This window comes from Calidris pugnax, unplaced genomic scaffold (genome assembly GCF_001431845.1).
Source record: "Calidris pugnax isolate Ruff unplaced genomic scaffold, ASM143184v1 scaffold18, whole genome shotgun sequence".
Taxonomy (NCBI): Eukaryota; Metazoa; Chordata; class Aves; order Charadriiformes; family Scolopacidae; genus Calidris; species Calidris pugnax.
Window position 1 is genome coordinate 20,374,185 of NW_015090812.1, and position 8,036 is coordinate 20,382,220.

Consider the following 8,036-nt stretch of genomic DNA (forward strand, 5'->3'; position numbering starts at 1 on the left):
GAAAGCAGGGGGAGGGGGACGCCGGGTGCGGAGGGAGCGGGGAGGAGGGGGGATGCATGAGGGGAGAAATGTGCGTGAGAAGAGCCGGGGCGCCGAGCTGGAGGCCTGCTGCGGGATGGCCCTTCGGGACCCCGACGCTCTGGCTGCTGGCGGTGCCCGGCCCGGCGGCGGGGTCCGGCACCGGCGGCCCGTACCCCCTCACACTCGCGCCCAGGCGCAGTTTGTTCTGACACAGCTTTGAGGGGCCTCCGGGGACTTGGCTTTCAGGACGCTGTGAGAAAGGAGGGAGCGGGGTGATGAAGGAAAAGCCCGCCACCACGCAGCCCTCCCCCTTCCCCATCGGGGAGCGGGGTTTCACAGCTCCTCCCCGAGAAATCTCCCCCTCTCACTCGTGCCCTGCTGTCCCACTTGGGCAGCAATCGGTGACGGGACCGACCTGTAGGTAGCAGGCACCTGGCACAGCTGAGTCGTGCAGCAGGTCCAGTCCAGGTCCTCCGGGGGGATCGGGTCCTGCCTTGGTTGCTCTGGGAAATGAGGGAAAACTATGGTCACAAAATAGTAGAATTCTGTATCAAATGTTTAAAATTTGCCCTCATTAAGATCACTAACACTTCAACAGCAATTAATAAACATACGGTTTATCCGCAAAATACATGTTGCTTTTATATGTCAAAGTGTCTTATCCTTTCCTACAATATCTTACGTTTTATGGCACTCTACTAATATATCGGGCTGTTTCTGACCTTGATTTTCTAAAATGGTTGGAATCATTGTCATTAAATTTGTAAATGAGAGGACTGAGGTGCATGGCACAATTACACCTAAGCTCCCTTAAACGATGTGCGTTGGGTGCCATTCTGTGAAGAGATACACAGAGTTATTCTGACACTTCTGGTTATGAGCCGCAGCACAGCTGTGGAGCACCAAAATGCTGCGTTTATCCTGCTTTTCTCTACCAAAGCTTACTCCTCTGGAACTGGTCTTAACAGTTGTCTGTCTTAAATCCTAACCACCTATGGGTCCCAAAAAGTCAAGCACCGATTATTAGTACTATTATTGTTGCCCTAGCAGTCTGTGTTGTTCTCAGCACTTACTACGTCCTTCCTAGAACAGATCAAATTAATTCCCTGATGTTTCATACTCCTTCGTTACAACATCAGTAGGTACTCCCAACAGCAATTTATTCTTTTTACTTAATACTTTGTCATTGGAGAATCTGATATGCTATGAAATTTCCAGTTTCTCCTTGATGCTTACATGTTACACATTTTCTGTTACCAGCATTCTTGCTACTTCCAGTCTCTTATCATATGTTGCCCCCCTGACTTTTTTTTTTTTTTTTGAGCCTTTCTGTTAGGCTAAATGAATGCAGCTAAACTGTATCCTAGTAAAAAGAAAAAATTCTGACTCTGCCCAAGAGAAGAAATGGAAGCATTCTGGAGAGGTGGTGAAAAAGAACAGGTATTCTCAGAGTGTAGAGAACAGTAATTTAACACAGTGCCATTACAGTTATTTAAATTTTAGGAGATGTGATTCAGCCCCCAAAGTGTCAGTGGAAAGGTACCCACTGATTTTTGTGGTCCTGCATCAATACAAAGCAGAACAAACAGGACAAAATGCCAAGTATTTAGCAGAATTTTAGATCCCTGCAAGGCATTAGAAGGAACATTAATCCAGGTGAGGTAGCATGCTTATTTTAATACACAATTCTGTATAATTCTATATTAATCCTAGTATCAGAACCAAATTTTTTTAGAGCTATCTCAGTTTTTTTTCACATGCCATTATATCAAGCCACACAGACATGTAATAAGGTACCATCAGATTCTGCCATTACGAGAGAAAAGATACACGCTGTTTAGATGAAGATTCACATCTTGCAGCCCATCAAATTCATTACTTAAGGACTACTGATTTTCATTTAACTGATTTTCTTAGTTATTGTTTGTAATCTTAATTGCCATGATGGTGTTCCAGAATGTAGTAATTGCAGCCTAGGTGCAATGAAAATATGTCAAAGAATAGATAACGATTTAGAGTATGGATAAGCTTTATGAACGCCATAAAATTATTCTTAAAAGATTTTTTGGTAGAAAATTTCAGCTCTTAGACATCATGTCAGGAGAAATATTTTCTTTCTTGAATCTGAAAGAGAGTTAAAACATGAAAGTGTTTTCAGAGAAAAATAGAAAAGTGAATAATGAAGTGAGTAATGTTATTTTTTAAATCAAGTGTGATCCACAGTGGTTTGTTCTTTCTGCCGGCTTTCTTGTTCCTCATTACTCTTCAAGACAGTTTTAGTGAAAAGAAAGACTAAGCGCTGTGACATCCATTATGCTCTGTCCCTGATACATCAACGTTGGCAGATTAGTCCATGTTTAAATATTGGGAATTGCTGTCTTGTATGTGCACAGATGGGTCATTGTTGTATTTTGGGGCAGAGAGGGGGAGGGGTTAGGAACTATGGAGAAGAGAATGTTTCCTTGGACCATCATAGCTTACAAGAAACTCACAGCTTCAGCACTTTCACTTTCTTCAGACTAGAGGCACCACAATGAAATGTAACTTTAAATCTGATGTTCTTGGGCTGTCTTGCAATCATACTGTGTTTTTCCTAGCATATTCCTTGATATCACCAAAAGCAAGAGACTTCTCTTTGTATGTAAAGGGGTCATTTCACTGGGAATAACTAATGCACTGTAAGGAAGAGTATGCTTCTATTGTTGGTTTCCATACGTCCCAGGGACATTGATTTGGTTTAAACTACTTTGTTTCTAGCTTCACACAGATGTTGACACCTTCTAAAACTTAAACTTCTTTCTCTAATTCTGTTCACAGCACAGAAATGAATAGTGCAAATAGATGATTGTCTTAAAAGTCAGCACCCACTGCCTTCTCTATGACTTTAATTCCTTTGATTTACGTAGGTAGGTATTTCATCCTTGTCTCATTTCTGGTGCAATTCTATGTTTTCTAAGAGTTTTCTGTTGTATGATTAATACTGGAAAGAAAAGTGAGTTATACTGCTTCAGGGAACTGAACTCTTGTGGAAAAAAAAAAAAGACTTACAAATGGAGGTTAGTGGAATGATCTCTGCTAGGTGAAATGTTGATGGGCATCTTTTTGTAGTTATAAATAGAGAGAAATATATGAACGTATGCATATAGACAAAATACATGACAGTATTTCTTTCCATGATTCTACCTTCAAGTGTAATATACCATTTGCTACTACCATTAATAGCTTACAGCTTCGCTGATTTCCACCAGTTCCATTATTTTCAGTTTTGAAGGATAAAGCCAAGGCTTTCTCCGTGCTTCACCAGTCTTTGGGCTAGGGAATGGCTCAGTGTCCACTGATTCTTTCAGATGCCCAAGAATTAGGGAGGACAAAGCAATAGTAAAAGAAATTTCATACAAAACAGCATAGTTCAGTAATCAATAGCTCCAGGTGCCAAAATACTACAGAAACATTACCATTACTGATTTTTTTTCTATTGAGAATGTAAAGAAACCTCTTCAGTGGACACAGGCAAAGGTGGAGCGGCTGGATGCAGCTGCACAGTGCAACCCTGCACAGCTCCAAAAGCAGGGCTGTGACGCAGCTGCAAATTGGATGCTTATTTGTTGCTGTATGTATATTGAAGGTTGAATTTGTTCAGTTTCTGTTGAAAAATTCCTTACATTTTTAAACTGAATATGCAATAATTGGAGTTGCTACCAGAAACACTGTGAGAGATTGAAACTTCTAGGCCTATGTAAGGAATAAAGTTAGTGTTAAGGTTAGAGTTAAGGATTTAACGGGTTAAATGACATGACTGCTCTTTGAAACATGGTCTACTGATTTGTGAAGGGGGCTGTAGTTGGTAGCAGTTTATACCTGTCTTTTGCTGAAGGGATTTATCCCCATTTTGCAATATGGTTAACGTTGAGAGTTAAAAATGTAAACTATCAAAACTGCATCCTGTTCTTCAGGATCATGAAGATAAGAACAAGTTTGGATAAAAGCTCGACAATAACCTGTGTTGTCTTTTATTTTAGGGATGATCCCTCATAAATAAATAAATATAATCCTTCTGCCAGAACTTGGTTGATGGAAACAAGGGATATTTTTGTATTTAAGGGAGTTTGATAATAAAAGAAAGGCTCAAGCCCTCACCTAGAAAACCAGGAAAATGAAACTTCTTTTGTGTTCTCAAAGTGAATTGGAGATAGGTACAAAGAAGATAAGCAGAATAGCATGCAATACAAAATTCCTAACTGTAACCTTTTCGCAGTCTTCTCCAGTGAGGCAAATCCTTGGCCAGTTGATTGCTTCCTCCTTTTGCAGTAACATGTAGTTTACAATGTAGGATTGTAAAATCTTTCTGGATATCAAAGTCAGATTCAAACTGCTACTCGTTCCATTTGGTAGCTGCCATTCCTTCCTTTCCTGTTGTCTGCTCCTACATTCTCCTCTCTTTCAGCTTCTGGCATCACTATGTTTTGGATTTGGGGTGGGAGTGGTGGTGATGGCACACAGATGTTTTTGGTTGTTGCTAAAGAGTCAAGGCCTTTTCTGCTCCTCTTACTGTCTGCCAGTGAGTAGGCTCGGAGGGCACAACAAGTTGGGAGGAGACACAATGGGGAAAGCTGACCCCAACTGACCAAAGGGATATTCCATACCATATGAGGTCACGCTCAGCATATAGAGGTGGGGAAAGAAGAAGGAATGAAGGGATGTTCAGAGTTATGGTGTTTTGTCTTCCCAATAACTGTTACATGTGATGGATCCCTGTTTTCCTGGAGATGGCTGAACACCTGCCTGCTGATGGGAAGTACTGAATTAATTCCTTGTTTTGCTTTACTTGCACATGCAGCTTTTGCTTTACTTATTAAACTGTCTTTATCTCAACACATAAGTTTTCCTTATTTTGCCCAATTCTTCTCTCCTTCCCACTGGGGGCAAGGAGAAGTGAGAGAGCTGCTATGTGGTCCTGGTTGCTGGCTGGAGTTGAACCATAACAGGGAGAGAATATAAAGGCGCATGGTGTTTTTCCTCAGTTTTAGGACTCAGGTGCCAGGTGTCGTAAAATTAGGGTTAGGATAGGGTTAAGTCAGGGGGTTGGAATATGAAGTGTAAAAATATTAGTTTATTGTAGGACATTAAAATCAGAGAGAGTTTGTAAACAAAATTATAAAGAACTCTAATGTGGATCTGACAATCCCTGCAGAAGTTTGAATGGGCCTGAGTCAGACAACCCAGTACCCCTTACAGTTTTATACTATAGTGATTAGCCCTTGTCTTCCCATATTTTATATATGAGAGGTTATAAATGGGGTTTGGTCACAGCCTGGGAAATTTTCATTTGTTTTTGAATTTGGATTTTGAATACTGCAGAAATTGTTGTTGATAGAAACTGATACTTAATGAAGTTTCTCTCTTTAGGCATTCATATCCCTGCTAACAAGAAGAGAAGGGAAAAGATTTTGCACAGACTTAGGGCTGAGGATGTTGAAGTCTTAAGAAACCAGATTTTTCCTGGACCCTGTTGACCCTTGGTGACAGTAATTTTGTCGATAGAAACCTGTGCCTTGAGCTGTATTAGTCCTATAGGAACTAGTAGACTAGTAGGTCTGTTTAGGAGGTAAATATGACAGGTTTAGGCTGAAGGTTTTATCAAAGAGTTCAGGGTATGATACCTATCTACAAGTTCCCCCAAAGTTAAGTGTGCTGCTTGAAATCATTGACTAATATTGTCTTGAACTATGTGCTAGTTAATTGAAGTTATAGTTAGTGTTCAAGTAATAGTGTTAGGGTTTGAGAATCCTAACTCTCCTAAACCCTGAGTAATGCAAGACTGCCAAAGAGGTATTACTAGAATCTGATGTACTGTGTTGTGATTTCCTGTAGAAATCGGTGCTCTTCCTAAGAATAAAACAACTATTAGAAGTGAGTTTAATGTTGATACTTGCATTCTAAATTGTCACAGTTCCCACTTGCATTTTGAACGTATGGGAAACAAGGAGATAAGAATAAGGTAGGCATTGACAGAAGCCAGTGCCTTATACCAACTGACAGAAACCAATGCCTTAGTCTCCTGTAGGCTAAGAATAAGTCTAGTGTTAGGCAGAGAATAAGTCTAGTGTTAGGCAGAGGGTTTAAGACTTAGGAAAATAAAGCATCAACAGGTAAATTCATTTCTCATAAATGCAAAAAGCTTGGCAGCAAGCTTTGTGCTAATGTAGTTAGCAGCCAAAGCCTTTCATTGTTTTCTTCCTCAAGAGAAAATAATGTTTCTACACCAGATGGAGAAATAAACTAAGGTTCTATATTTTGTTTTACAGTTGGAATTCATTTTCTAGATCTGAACAAGGCTTGTATTGCACTTGAGGTTAGGTTTTTTAATATAGTCTGCATCCCTGAGCAATGTTCTGTTCTACAGGGTCCCCTGCAGGTAAGCGTAGAAACAGTACAAATGAAAACTAGAGACTGATATTGTCTTATATTACATCAGTAGGTCCCTATGTATAAATTAAAAATTAGTGTTGGACTCTGCAGAGGCTACAGAGGTGAGAGTTGGAGAGACACTGCTAAGAAGCCTTATATTGTCTTTTCCTCTGTCAGTCTCTGTAGGAATACTTGCCTTCTCAGAGCGTTATTAATGTTTAAAACAGGTTGAGGGTTGGGTTTTGGAAATGGATGACTAAGTATAAAGAACATATCTTATGGTAGAATCTACAGTGTTTCCAAAAATAAGAATTAATAAGATTCAGCTCGTATGAATAGAAGTCTTTGGCTTTTCTCTAGGAATTGATCCTGAAGTTACTAATAATGCAAGAGTTACTGGAGGTATAGGAATTTAGGATTAATATTTGGGAATCTTCAGACTGAATCTCTTAAAAACAATGAAGTGTCTGGTCTTGAAATTAGATTTACTATCTAGAATCCAATTTATTGCTAGTCTCTGGAAGGTTCTTAGGAGCAGAAAATAGAGCATTGAAGCTACAAGAAGATCTTGTTTTCTTTCAGTAATGATTTTCTGTCTTTCAGATTAAGATTAGGGAAGTTTCAAAATCCCAGTTCACCTTCAGATTTAACAGATCTGAAGAGTTAGGAAGCTTGCTCAGCAGCAGGAGAAGTGAGGACTCAACAACATAATTCACAGAAAACCCAGTTGATTTGATCTAGAGATACAAAGTAAACTGGTATCATCAAGATCCAGTGTCTTATTTTCAGTTTATTGTCTTTTTCATCTGCCAAGCCTATATGCAGTTGTCATTAAGGTTACACAAAAGATAACTTCAGGAGACCATGTTATTGCTGGGGAATACAAAGCAGCTAATTGCTATCACTGGCCAATGCCTTGTTTTCATGACTGGATATAGTGAAAGTTGGAGATAAGATTGGCTTGAAGATTAGGGTAGAAAAAGAGTATTTACAAGACCCACACTTATAGCCAGATTCTACAAAGCTTGCAGGAATAGGGCGCTGTATGGAATCATCATGAATTTATATTATTTTTGATAACCGTTTGTATGCATATAAAATTAGGGGTTGGGGTGGAGTTAGGAGTTATCATTTGGGAAATGAAAATTCACATTTGTGAATGGAAGATTCTTTGACTGGAATTGTTCTGGGAATGTACTATTTGTTTGGCTTCAGGTTAAAAGAGAACATTAAAACTCTGTCAGTCTATGCAGTTCATTGAAGAAAAGCAGCAATCACTGTCTCTCCTGGTCTTGTTGACTTTGTTGGATCTCAATTACAATAGTGTTGTAAAATAGTCTGATCTTCCTGGACCTCCCTTGGTAGAAGGAAGAGTATTGCTAAAATAGCATTTTACAGCATATAAACAGCACAACATTTCCATGCTGTTCAGCAACCAGCAGGAAGTATCAAGTATCACACAGCATTGCCAGCTCAGCTTGGTAGTTCAGCTGAAGTTTTTGGGGCTTATTTCAGCCAAATTGCTTAATTTTTCAAGGTTCACCTATGGATACTTTACAGCACAGCACAGTGTAATTGATACAGCAACACACCATTCCTTTTTCATT